A 16,437-nucleotide genomic window follows, 5' to 3' on the forward strand; every position below is an offset into this window, starting at 1 on the left:
ACTGCATGCTAACACATATATATGGAATTTAAAGGGAAAAAATAGTTCTGAAGAACCTAGGGGCAATACAGGAATAAAGACACAGATGTAGAGAATGCGCATGAGGACACAGGGAGGGGGAAGTGTAAGCTGTAGTGATGTGAGATGTCAATTTTGGATGTGACACCAAAAGTACAGGAAACAAAAAAGTACAGCATGGATATATACACACTAGCAAATGTAAAACAAGTAGCTAGTGGGAAGCCGCCGCATAGCACAGGGCTATCAGCTCGTTGCTTTGTGACCACCTAGAGGGGTGGGATAGGGACTGTGGGAGGGAGGGAGACAAAAGAGGGAAGAGATATGAGGATATATGTATATGTATAGCTGATTTAGTTTGTTATAAAGCAGAAACTAGGATACCATTGTAAAGCAATTATAGTCCAATAAAGATGTTAATAAAAAGAGAATATTGTGAACAATTATACAAGAGGAAATTGGGAAACCTAAAAGAAATGGATAAATTCCTAGAAACATACAATCTACTAAGTCTGAATCATGAAGGAACAGAAAATTTGAACAAACATGACTGGTAAGGAGATTGAATGAGTAATTAAAAACTTCTTGATAAAGAAAAGCCCAGTACTATGGCTTCCCTGGAGAAATCTACCATCCTTTAAAGAAGAATTAATTCCAGTCCCCATTAAATTTTTCCAAAAATTTAATTTTTTTTCCAAAAAAAGGAGAAAATGCTTCTGAATGCATGTTACAATGCCAGCATTATCCCAATACCAAAGTCAAAGACACTACAAGAAAAGCAAATTATAGGTCAATTACCCTGACATATGTAGATGCAAAAATTCTGCACAAAATACTAGCAAATCAACTTCAACAGCATATTAAATGGATCATACAACTTTGACCAAGTGGAAATTATGCTTGAGTGCAAGGATGATTCAACATACAAAAATTAATCAATGCAATATAGCACATTAACAGAATGAAGGATAAAATCACCAGATCATCTCAACAGATGCAGAAAAAGCATTTGGCAAAATTCAACATTCTTTCATGATAAAAACTCCCAAGAGAGAATAAAAGAAAATTATCTCAACATAATAAAAGCCATATATAAAAAGCCCACAGCTGACATCATACAAAGAAAACAGTGTTATCTATAATAACATAGAAAAAAATAAAATACTTGCAAACTTAACAAAAGAAGTGAAAGATTTATATACTGAAAACCATAAAACTTTGATAAAAAAATTTTAGACAAAAATAAATGGAAAGACATCCCATATTCATGAATTAGAAGACTTACTATCATTAAAATGTCCATAGTACCAAAAGCAATTTATAGAATCAATACATTCTCTATCAAAATCCAAATGGCATTTTTTAGAGAAATAGAAAAAAGTCCTAAAATTCATATGGAACAATGAAGGACCTTAAATAATCAAAGCAATTTTGAATAAGAAAAATAAAGCTGGAGACATCACACTTCCTGATTTCAAAATATATTACAAATATACAGTAATTAAAACAGTAGAGTACTGACATAACAACAGACATATAGAACATGGAAAAGCATAGATAACCCAGAAGTAAATCCACACATATACAATCAGCTGATCCTCTACAAGGACTCCAAGAATATACAATGGGGAAAAGATAAACTTTTTAACAAATGATTCTGGCAAAACTGGATACCTACTTGCAAAATCATGAAATTGAACCTTTTATCTACACCATAAATAAAAATCAACTCAAACTTGATTAAAGATTTAAATATAAGACCTGAAACAGTAAAAACCCCTAGAATAAAAATTAGGGGAGAAGCTTCATATCATTTGTGTCAATAATAATTTCTTGGATGTGACACCAAAAGTACAGAAAACAAAAACAAATTTAGAGAAGATTTTTTTACATCAAGCTAAAAAGATTCTTCACAGCAAAGAACAAAATTAACAGAATGGGGCTTCCCTGGTGGCGCAGTGGTTGGGAGTCGCCTGCCGATGAAGGGGACATGGGTTCGTGCCCCTGTCCAGGAAGATCCCACGTGCCACAGAGCGGCTGGGCCCGTGAGCCATGGCCGCTGGGCCTGTGTGTCTGGAGCCTGTGCTCCGCAACGGGAGAGGCCACAATGGTGAGAGGCCTGCGTACCACAAAAACAAACAAACAAACAAAAATTTAACAGAATGAAGAGGCAATCTATAGATTGGGATAAAATATCTGTAAATCGTATAACTGATAAGGGGTTAATATCCAAAATATAGAAGAAATTGCTTCAACTCATTAGCATAAATAAATAAATAAATAGGCAAAGGAGTTGAATGGGCAATTCTCCAAACACAACATACAATTGGCCAACAGGTATATTAAAAGGTGCTCAACATCCCTAATCACCAAAGAAATGCAAATTGAAACCGCAATAAGATATCACCTCATAGTTGTTAGAATAGCTATTATTAAAAAAAAAAAAAGAATGAAAGTCATATTTTGGTGAGGATATGAAGAAATTGGAAAACATTTCTTCTAATGTGGGAATGTAAAATGGTACAACAACTGTGCAAACAGTATAAAAGTTACTCAAAATATTAAACATAAAAATACCATGTGAGACAATTCCAAGGTTGTGGCAGACATCATGGGAGAGGCTTCCCTAGCAGCTCCCAAGGCTTTCTTTGTCTTGAGGACACCTTCCTTTTCCCTTCCCCACATGAGAACAGACATCTACTCTGAGAAGACATTAACTCTTGGAGGATCAGAAAGAGGGTGTTTGGTACGTCGTGACACACCTGCAAGCAATTTGGTGAAATACGTTTACTAACAAGAAGTTATTTTCGGAGGTAGCCTCATCCAGCCGAGGGCAGACAGCAGGAGTAAGAAGAACCACAATCCTGCAGCCTGTGGAACAAAAATCACATTCAAAGAAAGAGAGACAAGATGAAAAGGCAGAGGCTATTTACCAGATGAAAGAACAAGATAAAACCCCAGAAAAGCAACTAAATGAAGTGGAGATAGGAAAACTTCCAGAAAAAGAATTCAGAATAATGATAGTGAAAATGATCCAGGACCTCAAAAAAAGAATCGAGGCAAAGATCGAGAAGATGCAAGAAATGTTCAACAGAGACATACAAGAATAAAAGAACAAACACCTAAAAGCATTAAAGAACAAAAAAACAGAGATGAATAATACAATAATTGAAATGAAAAATACACTAGAAGGAATCAATAGCAGAATAACTGAGGCAGAAGAACGGAAAAGTGAACTGGAAGACAGAATGGTGGAATTCACTGCTGCAGAACAGAATAAAGAAAAATGAATGAAAAGAAATGAAGACAGCCTAAGAGGCCACTTGGGACAATATTAAACTCAACAACATTCACATTATAAGGGTCCCAGAAGGAGAAGAGAGAGAGAAAGGACGTGAGAAAATATATGAAGAGATTATAGTCGAAAATTTCCCTAAGATGAGAAAGGAAATAGCCACCCAAATCCAGGGAGGGCAGAGAGTCCCAGGCAGGATAAACCCAAGGAGAAACATGCTGAGACACATAGTAATCAAATTGTCGAAAATTAAAGACAAAGAAAAATTATTGAAAGGAACAAGGGAAAAATGACAAATAATATACAAGGGAACACCCATAAGGTTAACAGCTGATTTCTCAGCAGAAACTATACAAGCCAGAAGGGAAGGGAATGATATATTTAAAGTGATGAAAGGGAAGAACCTGCAAAGAATATTACTCTACCCTTCAAGGACCTCATGCAGATTCGAAGGAGAAATCAAAAGCTTTACAGACAAGCAAAAGCTAAGAGAATTCAGAACCACAAAATCAGCTCTACAACAAATGCTAAAGGCACTTCTCTAAGTGGGAAACACAAGTGAAGTAAAGGACCTACAAAAAAAACCCCATAACAATTAAGAAAATGGTAAAAGGAACATACATATCAATAATTCCCTTAAACGTGAGTGGATTAAATGCTCCAATCATCAGACACAGGTGTGCTGAATGGATGAAAAACAAGACCCATATATATGCTGTATACAAGAGAACGACTTCAGACCTACAGACACATACAGACTGAAAGTGAGTGGATGGAAAAAAATATTCAATTCAAAAGGAAATCAAAAGAAAACTGGAGTAGTAATACTTATATCAGAACAAATAGACTTTAAAATAAAGGATGTTACAACAGACAAGGAAGGACACTACATAATAATCAAGGGATCAATGCAAAAAGAAGATATAACAATTATAAATATATATGCACCCAATATAGGAGCACATCAATACATAAGGCAACTGCTAACAGCTCTAAAAGAGGAAAACGACAGTAACACAATAATAGTGGGGGACTTTAACACCTCACTTACATCAATGGACAGATCATCCAAAATGAAAATTAATAAGGAAACACAAGCTTTAAATTACACAATAGACCAGATATACTTAAGTGATATTTATAGGACATTCCATCCAAAAATAGCTGATTACACTTTCTTCTCATGTGAGCATGGAACATTCGCCAGGACAGATCACATCTTGGATCCCAAATAAAGCCTTAGTAAATTTAAGAAAATTGAAATCATATTAAGCATCTTTTGTGACCACAACGCTATGAGCTTAGAAATTAATTACGGGGGAAAAAGCGTAAATAACAAAAAACACATGGAGGCTAAGCAATATGTTACTAAATAACTAAGAGGTCACTGAAGAAATCTAAGAGGAAATAAAAAAATACCTAGAGACAAATGACAATAAGAACACGACGATCCAAAACCTATGAGATGCAGCAAAAGCAGTTCTAAAAGGGAAGTTTACAGCAATAAAAGCCTACCTCAAGAAACAAGAAAAAATCTCAAATACACAATATAACCTTACACCTAAAGGAACTAGAGAAAGAAGAACAAACAAAACGCAAAGTTAGCAGAAGGAAAGAAATCTTAAAGATCAGAACAGAAATAAATGAAATAGAAACAAAGAAAACAATAGCAAAGATCAATAAAACTAAAAGCTGGTTCTTTGAGAAGATAAACAAAATTGATAATCCATTAGCCAGACTCATCAGGAAAAAGAGAGAGAGAACTCAAATCAATAAAATTACAAATGAAAAAGGAGAAGTTACAACAGACACCACAGAAATGCAAAGCATCCTAAGAGACTACTACAAGCAAATCTATGCCAATACAATGGACAACCTGGAAGAATGGAGAAATTCTTAGAAAGGTATAACCTTCCAAGACTGAACTGGGAAGAAATAGATAATAGGAACAGACCAAACAAAAGTAATGAAATTGAAACTGTGATTTAAAATATTCCAACAAACAAAAGTACAGGACCACATGGCTTCACAGGTGAATTCTGTCAAACATTTATAGAAGAGTTAACACCCATCCTTTTCAAACTCTTCCAAAAAATTACAGAGGAACACTCCCAAACTCATTCTATGAGGCCACAATCAGCTTGATACCAAAACCAGAAAAAGACACTACATAAAAAGGAAAATTACATAGCAATATCACTGATGAATACACATGTAAAAATTCTCAACTAATTACTAGCAAACAGAATCCAACAACACATTAAAATTATCATACAGCACAATCATGTGGGATTTATCCCAGGGATGCAAGGATTATTCAATATGTGCAAATCAATCAATGTGATACCCCATATTAACAAATTAAAGAATAAAAACCATATGATCATCTCAATGGATGCAGAAAAAGCTTTTGACAAAATTCAACACCGATTTATGATAAAACTCTCCAGAATGTGGGCATAGATGGAACCTAACTCTACATAATAAAAGCCAAATATGACAAACCTACAGCAAACATCATTCTCAATGGTGAAAAACTGAAAGCATTTCTTCTAACATCAGGAACAGGACAAGGATGTCCACTCTCGGCACTATTATTCAACATAGTTTTGGAGGTCCTAGCCATGGCAATCAGAGAAGAAAAAGAAATAAAAGGAATCCAAATTGGAAAAGAAGAAGTAAAGCTGTCACTGATTGCAGATGACATGATACTATACATAGAGAATCCTAAAGATACCACCAGAAAACTAATAGAGGTAATCAATGAATTTGGTAAAGTTGCAGGATACAAAATTAATGCACAGAAATCTCTTGCATTCCTATACACTAATGATGAAAAATCTGAAAGAGAAATTAAGGAAACACCCCCATTTACCATTGCAACAAAAAGAATAAAATATCTAGGAATAAACCTACCTAAGGAGACAAAAGACCTGTATGCAGAAAACTGTAAGACACTGATGATAGAAATTAAAGATGATACAAACAGATGGAGAGACGTACCATGTTCTTGGACTGGAAAATCAATATTGTGAAAATAGCTATACTACCCGAAGCAATCTACAAATTCAATGCAATCCCTATCAAACTGCCAATGGCATTTTTACAGAACTAGAACAGAAAAACTTAAAATCTGTATGGAGACACAAAAGATCCCAAATAGCCAAAGCAGTCTTTACCAAAAAAAACGGAGCTGGAGGAATCAGACTCCCTGACTTCAGACTATACTACAAAGCTACAGTTTGCAAGACAATATGGTACTGGCACAGAAACAGAAATATAGGTCAATAGAACAGGATAGAAAGCCCAGAGAAAAAGCAAGAACATATGGACACCTTATCTTTGATAAAGGAGGCAAGAATATACAGTGGAGAAAAGACAGTCTCTTCAATATGTGGTACTGTGAAAACTGGACAGCTACATGTAAAAGAGTGAAATTAGAACACTCCCTAACACCATACACAAAAATAAACTCAAAATGGATTAGAGGCCTAAATGTAAGACTGGACACTATAAAACTCTTAGAGGAAAACATAGAAAGAACACTCTCTGACATAAATCACAGCAAGATCTTTTTTGATACACCTCCTAAAGTAATGGAAATAAAAACAAAAATAAACAAATGGGACCTAATGAAACTTAAAAGCTTTTGCACAGCAAAGGAAGCTACAAACTAGATGAAAAGACAACCCTCAGAATGGGAGAAAATATTTGCAAACGAATCATTGGACAAATGATTAATCTCAAAAATATATAAACAGCTCATGCAGCTCAGTATTAGAAGAACAAACAACCCAAATCCAAAAATGGGCAGAAGACCTAAATAGACATTTCTCCTAGGAAGACATACAGATGGCCAAGAAGCACATGAAAAGCTGCTCAATATCACTAATAACTAGAGAAATACAAATCAGAGCTACAATGAGATATCGCCTCATTCCAGTTAGAATGGGTATTATCAGAAAATCTAAAAACAAAAAATGCTGGAGAGGGTGGGGAGAAAAGGGAACCCTCTTTCACTGTTGGTGGGAATATAAATTGATACAGCCACTATGGAGAATAGTATGGAGGTTCCTTAAAAATCTAAGAATAGAATTACCATATGATGCAGCAATCCCACTACTGGGCATATACTCAGAGAAAACCATAATTCAAAAAGACACATGCACCCCAATATTTATTGCAGCACTATTTACAATAGCCAGGTCATGGAACCAACCTAAATGTCCATCGACAGACGAATGGATAAAGAAGATGTGGTACATATATACAATGGAATATTACTCAGCCATAAAAAGCAACGAAATTGGGTCATTTGTACAGACGTGGATGGATCTAGAGACTGTCATACAGAGTGAAGTGAAGCAGAAAGAGAAAAACAGATATCATATATTAAGCATATATGTGGAACCTAGAAAATTGGTACAGATGAACCGGTTTGCAGGGAAGAATTTGAGACACAGGTCTAGAGAACAAACGTATGGACACCAGGGGGGAAGAGTGGCAGTGGGGGAGGGGGTGGTGTGATGAATTGGGAGATTGGGATTGACATATATACACTAATATGTGTAAAATGGATAGCTAATAGCAACCTGCTTAAAAAAAAAAGAAAATATTTTCCATTCAGAAAAAAAAGAAAGAAAGAAATACCATGTTATGTAGCAATGCCTGTTATGGGTATTTATCCAAAAGAATTGAAATCATGATGACAGATATTTGCACTCCCATATTCAGTGCAGCATATTTACAATAGCCAAGATGTGGAAACAACTTAAATGTCCATAGATACATGTATGAATAAAGAAAATATGAGATTAATATATATATTATTCAGCCTTTAAATATAAGGAAATCCTTCCATAGATGATGACATAGATCAACCTTGAGGACAATATGCTAAGATAATTAACATTTGGGTAAATCTCAATGTTGTGTTCTTACCTCAGTTAAAAAAAATACAAGGGGATGTGACCACGATATAAGATTGTAGCCATCACAATCATGGGAAATTTATGAAAACCAGATATAAATCCTTAAAAATAAAATGTGGGCCTTGAGCACAGTCTTTGTAAGAAGAACTCCAGTTCGTAAAAGTTGTAACTAAAAATAAGTAAGTGGGTTAATAAATCTAATAGAGTAATGGACGTAAGAGTCATATCAGTGCTAGCATCAAAGTTGTTCTACAGGGGCTTCCCTTGTGGCGCAGTGGTTGAGAATCTGCCTGCTAATGCAGGGAACACGGGTTCGAGCCCTGGTCTGGGAAGATCCCACATGCTGTGGAGCAACTGGGCCCGTGAACCACAACTACTGAGCCTGCGCATCTGGAGCCTGTGCTCCACAACAAGAGAGGCCACGACGGTGAGAGGTCCGTGCACCGCGATGAAAAGTGGCCCCCTCTCGCCGTAACTAGAGAAAGCCCTTGCACAGAAATGAAGACCCAACACAGCCAAAAATAAATAAATAAATTTATAAAAATAATAAATAAATTTAAAAAATGATGAATTGGGAGATTGGAATTGACATATATACACTAATATGTATAAAATGGATAACTAATAAGAACCTGCTGTATAAAAAAATAAATAAGATTCAAAAATTCAAAAAAAAAAGTTGCTCTACAAAAGTTTCTGTGCCTAATGATGTCTAAACAAAATATGAAACTTCTTCCAATACCTGAAGAACACTGTAATGGCAAGCAATCAAAACACGCAGACACACACACACACACACACACACACACACACACACAGAGTTCCCTCTTTCATTTGATTTCAGCAGTCTACATTTTCTACAGTAGTAAATATTCTAGCTATATCTTGTGAATCTCAAAGTACTGGAAAGTAAGTGTCAATTCAAAAGTAGTTTATCTTATGACACCATAAATGTTACTAATTTTGTTGTCCATTTGAAATATGTAAGTTGTACTATTAAAAACAACAACAAAGGAGATCTTTATACATGTGGAAAAACACAAGTTTACCCACTGTATTCCCATTAACATATATATAATTATTGGTTATGCATTTACCTTTTAAATCATATAGAAAATAAGAGGAGATATGAACATAAATATTAAAATATTGGTTTATATTTTTAAAGCCTATATCCTTTATACAAAGCCTAGCTCAAATGTCATTTTTCTTATAAGACTTTCCCTGATTTCTAAGAAATCAGAGTTTTTTTTAACTCTCCCAGCACAATTGTATATAGTCTTATTGTTCCTCGGTGATAGAAGAGTGGAGTAGTAGTGGTGGAGGAAGCAAAATATACAAGGTTGACTATTTAAGCTTGGGGTCATTTTTTCTAGTACCAGCTGATGAAACAACATTCTCTCTCTTATTTTTTTTTTTTTTTTTTTTTGCAGTACGTGGGCCTCTCACTGTTGTGGCCTCTCCCGTTGTGGTGTACAGGCTCCGGACGCACAGGCTCAGTGGCCATGGCTCATGGGCCCAGCCACTCCGCGGCATGTGGGATCCTCCTGGACCAGGGCACGAACCCGTGTCCCCTGCATCAGCAGGCGGACTCTCAACCACTGCGCCACCAGGGAAGCTCCCCTTCTCTCTTTTATATACCTCCTTCTCAATCATTTCTTAAACACCAGCAACATAGCTCCTCCCTTAAAAAGGCATAGGCTTTCAAGAGAGGTCTGAGGTATTATGACTGAAAAAGGTCCAAAGAAAGATAACTTTTGTAGGCATATAAAGAAGTTTCCATCAGGGCAGCATTCTGGGTTGGAGTCATTAATTAAACCCTGGGGCGAAGTGGGTGACTTTTATTTGTGAACTAACATGCATATCTTCTCACAGAAATCTCCAGATGTTTCAACAGGTGACTTGTTGGTCACACCATAAATGCCTCACAATTTATCTCCTAATACTTAGAAGACTATACCTTCTATATTTATATCATGACTGTGGTGATAGTTTGTGTTTTATCTTCCAGATCCACCCCTCCACTTTCTCCATCCTGCTTTGTGTCCCAGGAGACTAGCTTATATATACTCCACCAACAGGCTCCCCTCTCCTCTTGCTTTTGGTTGAGGTTTGGCCAATGAGAGTTACCAGCAAGAGTCTGGAAAGCAAACGGAGATTATCGTTGAGGTATTTATTCTCCCAGCTTCTACACTGCAAGGTCGCTGTGGGCTGGCTACTTCCTTTAACCAAAGATCACAGCTCCTATCAAGTGGCCCTCTACTCATACTGAGTTCAAGGAATCACTCCCTACTTGCACTCCTTAAGTCCTAGGATTACTAATAGCACACACTGTTATTATCTCTAGGATATTACACTATTCTTTATGGTTTTCCTATCCCTTGCTCACACCTTTGTAAGTAGTTCAAGTATTAAACTCTCCTCAAATTACTCAATACGAATGTTGCATCTATTTTTTCTTCTAGGACCTTTACTGATGCAGCCTTCATCATAGATACCATCCAAAGAGTAATAGCTAACATTTAGTAAGTATTTATTTTGTGCTAGGCTTTATTCCAAACACCTGGCATTTACTGACATATTTAAATCTTTACAGCTACTCTATAAATATTATTTTCTTCTCCACAAATCACTTCATTTCTCCTTTCTTTATCTCTGTTCCAGATATTTTCCTCTCCCTTTTACTGTGAAAGGTAACTGAAGCTATATCTCCCTCCACAGTTCAAAGGAGTAGAAAGGAATAAGGCCCAGAATGCACTAAGGATTGCAAAAATAACAATAAGGGTAACATACTTTGTTTATATTCAGAGCAAGATAAGTAAGGAATGGGTAGAGAAATTGCACAAGGTCAGTGGTAAAATTTGATGAATGATATAGGGGAATATGCACCTCACCTTCCATTTTACTTCTTCTTTTGTCCTTCTGTCACGAATAATAATTTTCAGGCTACAAAGAGTAAGGAGAAAAATGGGTAAACACAGATTGTTCGAAGAAGAGGCAGCAACAACCCATGATAAGCAAAACAATAGAAAAATATAAATCTGTCTTACAACGTTGTTAAAATCAGCCAACAGGAAGAGAAGTGAAAAGAAGAGTATAAGCAGATAGGCCAAAGATGCAAACCAACGTCTAACTAGAAAAGAGGTCTTTGATTATCTTGTTCAGTACTTTTTTCAATAATACCACACTGCTATATGTAATTATATCATCTATCATATACAGTCTTGGATTTTTCTTTTCTGTTTCATATGTGTCCTTGTTCTTCCAATAAACAGAGAAAGACCCTTCTTTTCCTTTTGAATCCCATGGTCTAAGCACAAATTAGATATCTGAGAAGAAAGCCATACTGAATTAGAATGAGAGCCTTGTGAATCCTTCAAAGCCATGGGGGTAAATAGGATTGAGGATAGTTATTGGGCTAAGGTGCAGTTTATAGGATAACATGGCAACTTAGAACATCATACCTGTAGCCTTCATTTATGCATTTACTTACTCATTCATTCAACAGATATTTATTGAGAACCTATTCTGTACCAAAACCCACAAATGCTTTAGGATAGCTATTCACTGATTCAATCAGAACCCTCTTGCACTGTTGGTGGGAATGTAAATTGATAGACCCACTATGGAGAACAGTATGGAGGTTCCTTAAAAATCTAAAAATAGAACTACCATACGACCCAGCAATCCCACTACTGGGCATATACCCTGAGAAAACCGTAATTCAAAAGCTGCAATGTTCATTGCAGCTCTACTTACAATAGCCAGGACATGGAAGCAACCTAAGTGTCCATCGACAGATGGATGGATAAAGAAGATATGGCACATATATACAATGGAATATTACTCAGCCATAAAAGGAAACGAAATTGAGTTATTTGTAGTGAGGTGGATGGACCTAGATTCTGTCACACAGAGTGAAGTAAGTCAGAAACAGAAAAACCAATACCATATGCTAACACATATATATGGAATCTAAAAAAAAAAAAAGGTCATGAAGGACCTAGTGGTAAGACGGGAATAAAGACACAGACCTACTAGAGAATGAACCTGAGGACATGGGGAGGGGGAAGGGTAAGCTGGGACAAAGTGAGAGAGTGGCATGGACATACATACACTATCAAATGTAAAATAGATAGCTAGTGGGAAGCAGCCGCATAGCACAGGGAGATCAGTTCGGTGCTTTGTGATCACCTAGAGGGGTGGGGTAGGGAGGGTGGAAGGGAGGGAGATGCAAGAGAGAAGAGATATGGGGATATATGTATATGTATAACTGATTCACTTTGTTATAAAGCAGAAACTAACACACCATTGTAAAGCAATTATACTCCAATAAAGATGTTAAGAAGTATATATATTTTCTGAGTGTCAACAATGTGCCAGAAACAATTTTAGGCACTTTGATGTATGAAACAAAAATGGCCCTTGCTCTCATAGAGCTTACAGTCTAGTAGGGGAATGTAGACACTAAAAATAACACAAATTGATTAATTACAATTTTATATGTGATAAAAACGAGAAGTACAAAGCACAATGAGAGTGAACCATGGCGGAACCTGACGTAGACCAAGGTTCAGAGACAGTTTCACTGCAGACATGACCTTTGAGTTAAAAAAGAAAAGATTAGTAAGAGTTAAGACAAAGAAGCGGGTGGAGGAGTGGACAGAGAACACAGCAGGCAAAGAGAACAGTTAGTACAAAGGCCTTCATGTGAAAAAGAACATAGAACATCAAGCCACTACAAGAGGGCCAGTGTAGCAGCAATAGAGAAAAGAAAAGAGTGATACGAGATGATGTTGAAGAGACAGGGATAATTAAAAGAGAAATCATCCTTTGTTTTTCGCTTCCTCAAATCACTTTATCTCTCCTTCCGTCCTCCCTATCCCTGATCATGAAGGGCCTTTGTAAAACGTCCGAACTTTATTCCAAAAGCAATGGGAAGCATTTGAAGGAGGATTCTGATCAAGAGGTGAGATCATATAATGTCTAATTTTAAAAGATCACACTGACTACTGTGTGGAGAATGGGTTGCAAGAGTACATTTGAGGAAGCTAGTATGCAAACTAGTTAACGTTTCAAGAAGGAAAGAGTGATTAATCCCATCAAATTCCACATAGAAATAGAGAGTGAGCACTGACATGTGTCTACTGAGTGAAAAGGAAGTCACCGATGACCTCTACAGGGAAGTTTTGGGGGAGTGTTGGAAGTTGAAGCAAGACTGTTATATTGAGTAAGTGAGAGCTGAGGCAATGTACCCAGTGAATGAATACAACTCTTTTGAGAAATCTGGCTGAGGAGAATGTATGGATTTACTTGTTTGTTTGTGGGAAAGAAGGGTGATTTTTTTTTAAGATATAAGAGACTACAGCATATTTATTTACTGATAGAAAAGCTTCTATAGAGACAGAGAGGTTGAAGATATTAAAAAGAGAAATAGTAATATTTCTGAGAAGGCAGGAATGAGTGGGATCTAATCCTCAAGCAGAGGACTGGCCATAGAAAGGAGAACCTCGTCCTCCATCATAACAAGAAGGAAAGAAGAAAGAATGGGTACAGATGCAGATACTCATTTTTGCCCACCCTGAGGCTACTAACGTATAATGGGTGGGTGCATGACCTGAGTTCATCTCATGGTTTCTCCTGCACAGGACATTTTATCCTGCAGTAAATGATGCAGAGAAACAGGAAGAGAAAAGTTTACATTTTACAAGCGATAGTAGCAACAAATATAGTTTCTAGAGGGCAACAGTTGTGATTAATTCAGGGGCTGTGGCCATTGACAGAGATGGCATCGGTGCCTGCAGTGGCATTGCAGTATCAGTTGTGGTAACAGCAGTGTCTGTATCAGATGGTTCCTATAATGCAATTATGGCCATGGTGCTTGGATCTTGCCGATTTTCTGAGCCTAATTCTCCAGGTTTCCTAGTAATTCTACCAGTAACTCAGTACGCCTTCCAGAAAGTCCTCATCTATTAAAGTTACACAGAGCTGGTTTCAATGCTTGCAACCATGAAGACTGATTGAGGAGAGAGGGGGAGGATGGTGGAAGAGTAAGATGTGGAGATCATCTTCCTCCCCACAGATACGTCAGAAATACATCTACACATGGAAAAACTCCTACAGAACACCCGCTGAACACTGGAAGAAGACCTCAGACCTCCCAAAAGGCAAGAAACTCCCCACGTACCTGGGTAGGGCAAAAGAAAAAAGAATAAACAGAGACAAAAGAATAATGACGGGACCTGCACCAGTGGGAAGGGAGCAGTGAAGGAGGAAAGGTTTCCACACACTAGGAAGCCCCTTCACGGGCGGAGACTGCATGTGGTGGAGGGGAAAGCTTCAGAGCCGTGGAGAAGAGCAGAGCAACAGGGGTGCAGAGGGCAAAACGGAGAGATTTCCACACAGAGGATTGGTGCCGACCAGCACTAACCAGCCCGAGAGGCTTGTCTGCTCACCCACCAGGGTGGGCGGGGGCTGGGAGCTTAGGCTCCTGCATCAGTTGGATCACAGAGAGAGGAGTGGTGGCATAAACAGAGCCTGAAGGGGTTAGTGTACCAAGACTAGACGGAATGGATCCAGGAAAAAGTCTGGACCTGCCGAAGAGGCAAGAGACATTTTCTTCCCTCTTTGTTTCCTGGTGTGCAAGGAGAGGGGATTAAGAGCGCTGCTTACAGGAGTTCCAGAGATGGGCGCAAGCTGCGGCTAACAGCGTGGAGCACAGAGACAGGCATGAGACGTAAGGCTGCTGCTGCTGCCACCAAGAAGCCTGTGTGCGAGCACAGGTCACTATCCCCACCTCCCCTCCTGGGAGCCTGCCACTGCCAGGGTCCCGTGATCCAGGGACAATTTCCTCGGGAGAACGCACAGCACGCTTCAGGCTGGTGCAATGTCAGGCCAGCCTCGGCCAACGCAGGCACACCCCACATCCGTACAACTCCATCACCCGGGCCTGCGAGAGCCAGAGTCCCTGAATCAGCTGCTCCATTAACCCCTTCCTGTCTGGGGGAAGAACAGATGCCCTCAGGCGACCTACACGCAGAAGCAGGGCCAAATACAAAGCTGAGCCATGGGAGCTGTGAGAACAAAAAAGAGAAAGGGAAATTTCTCCCAGCAGCCTCAGGAGCAGCAGATTAAATCTCCACAATCGACTTGATGAACCCTGCATAGGGAATACCTGAATAGACAACGAATCATCCCAAATTGAGAAGGTGGACTTTGACAGCAAGATTTATTATTTTTTCCCCTTTTCCTCTTCGTGTGAGTGTCTATGTGTATGCTTCTGTGTGAGACTTTGTCTGTACAGCTTTGCTTTCACCATTTGTCCTAGGGCTCGGTCTGTCCATTTTTTTCTTTTTACTTTAAAAATATTTTTTTCTCAATAATTATTTTTTATTTTCATAACTTTATTTTATTTTATCTTACTTTATTTTATTTTATTTTACCCTCTTCCTTTCTTTCTTTCTACATTTTCATGCTTTTTTTCTGAGCCATGTGGATGAAAGGCTCTTGGTGCTCCAGCCAGGAGTCAGTGCTGTGCCTCTGAGGTGGGAGAGCCAACTTCAGGACACTGGTCCACAAGAGACCTCCCAGCTCCACGTAATATCAAACGACGAAAATCACCCAGAGATCTCCACCTCAACACCAACACACAGCTCCACTCAACAACCAGCAAGTTACAGTGCTGGACACCATAGGCAAAACAACTAGCAACACAGGAACACAAACCCAAACAATAGCAGAGAGGCTGCCTAAAATCATTATAAGACCACAGACAACCCAAAACACACCATCAGACGTGGACCTGCCCACCAGAAAGAAAGATCCAGCCTCATCCACCAGAACACAGGCACTAGTCCGATCCACCAGAAAGCTGACACAACCCACTGAACCAACATTAGCCACTGCGGACAGACACCAAAAACAACGAGAACTACGAACCTGCAGCCTGCAAAAAGGACACCCTAAATACAGTAAGATAAGCGAAATGAGAAGACAGAAAAACACACAGCAGATGAAGGAGCAAGATAAAAACCAAACAGACCTAATAAATTAAGAGGAAATAGGTAGTCTGCCTGAAAAAGAATTCAGAATAATGATTGTAAAGATGATCTAAACCCTTGGAAATAGAATAGAGAAAATGCAAGAAACATTTAACAAGGGCCTAGAAGAACTAAAGAGGAAACAAGCAATGAT

At 38.1% G+C, this 16,437-nt stretch overlaps 1 protein-coding gene across 3 annotated transcripts in view; it reads right to left on the minus strand.

The window, feature by feature from the left end:
* The window catches only part of KLF8 (KLF transcription factor 8), a 369,048-nt gene that overhangs the window by 313,979 nt on the left and 38,632 nt on the right, over positions 1-16,437 (minus strand). Inside the window, exon 2 of one of the 3 annotated variants that reach the window (XM_067722392.1) lies at positions 11,139-11,190. The exons of the other annotated variants lie outside the window; for them this stretch is intronic. The gene's annotated coding sequence lies outside the window, so the exon portion shown is untranslated. The remainder of the gene's footprint in view (positions 1-11,138; positions 11,191-16,437) is intronic. 3 annotated transcript variants of the gene reach the window in all.

Source organism: Pseudorca crassidens, chromosome X (assembly GCF_039906515.1).
Source record: "Pseudorca crassidens isolate mPseCra1 chromosome X, mPseCra1.hap1, whole genome shotgun sequence".
NCBI classification, from domain to species: domain Eukaryota; kingdom Metazoa; phylum Chordata; class Mammalia; order Artiodactyla; family Delphinidae; genus Pseudorca; species Pseudorca crassidens.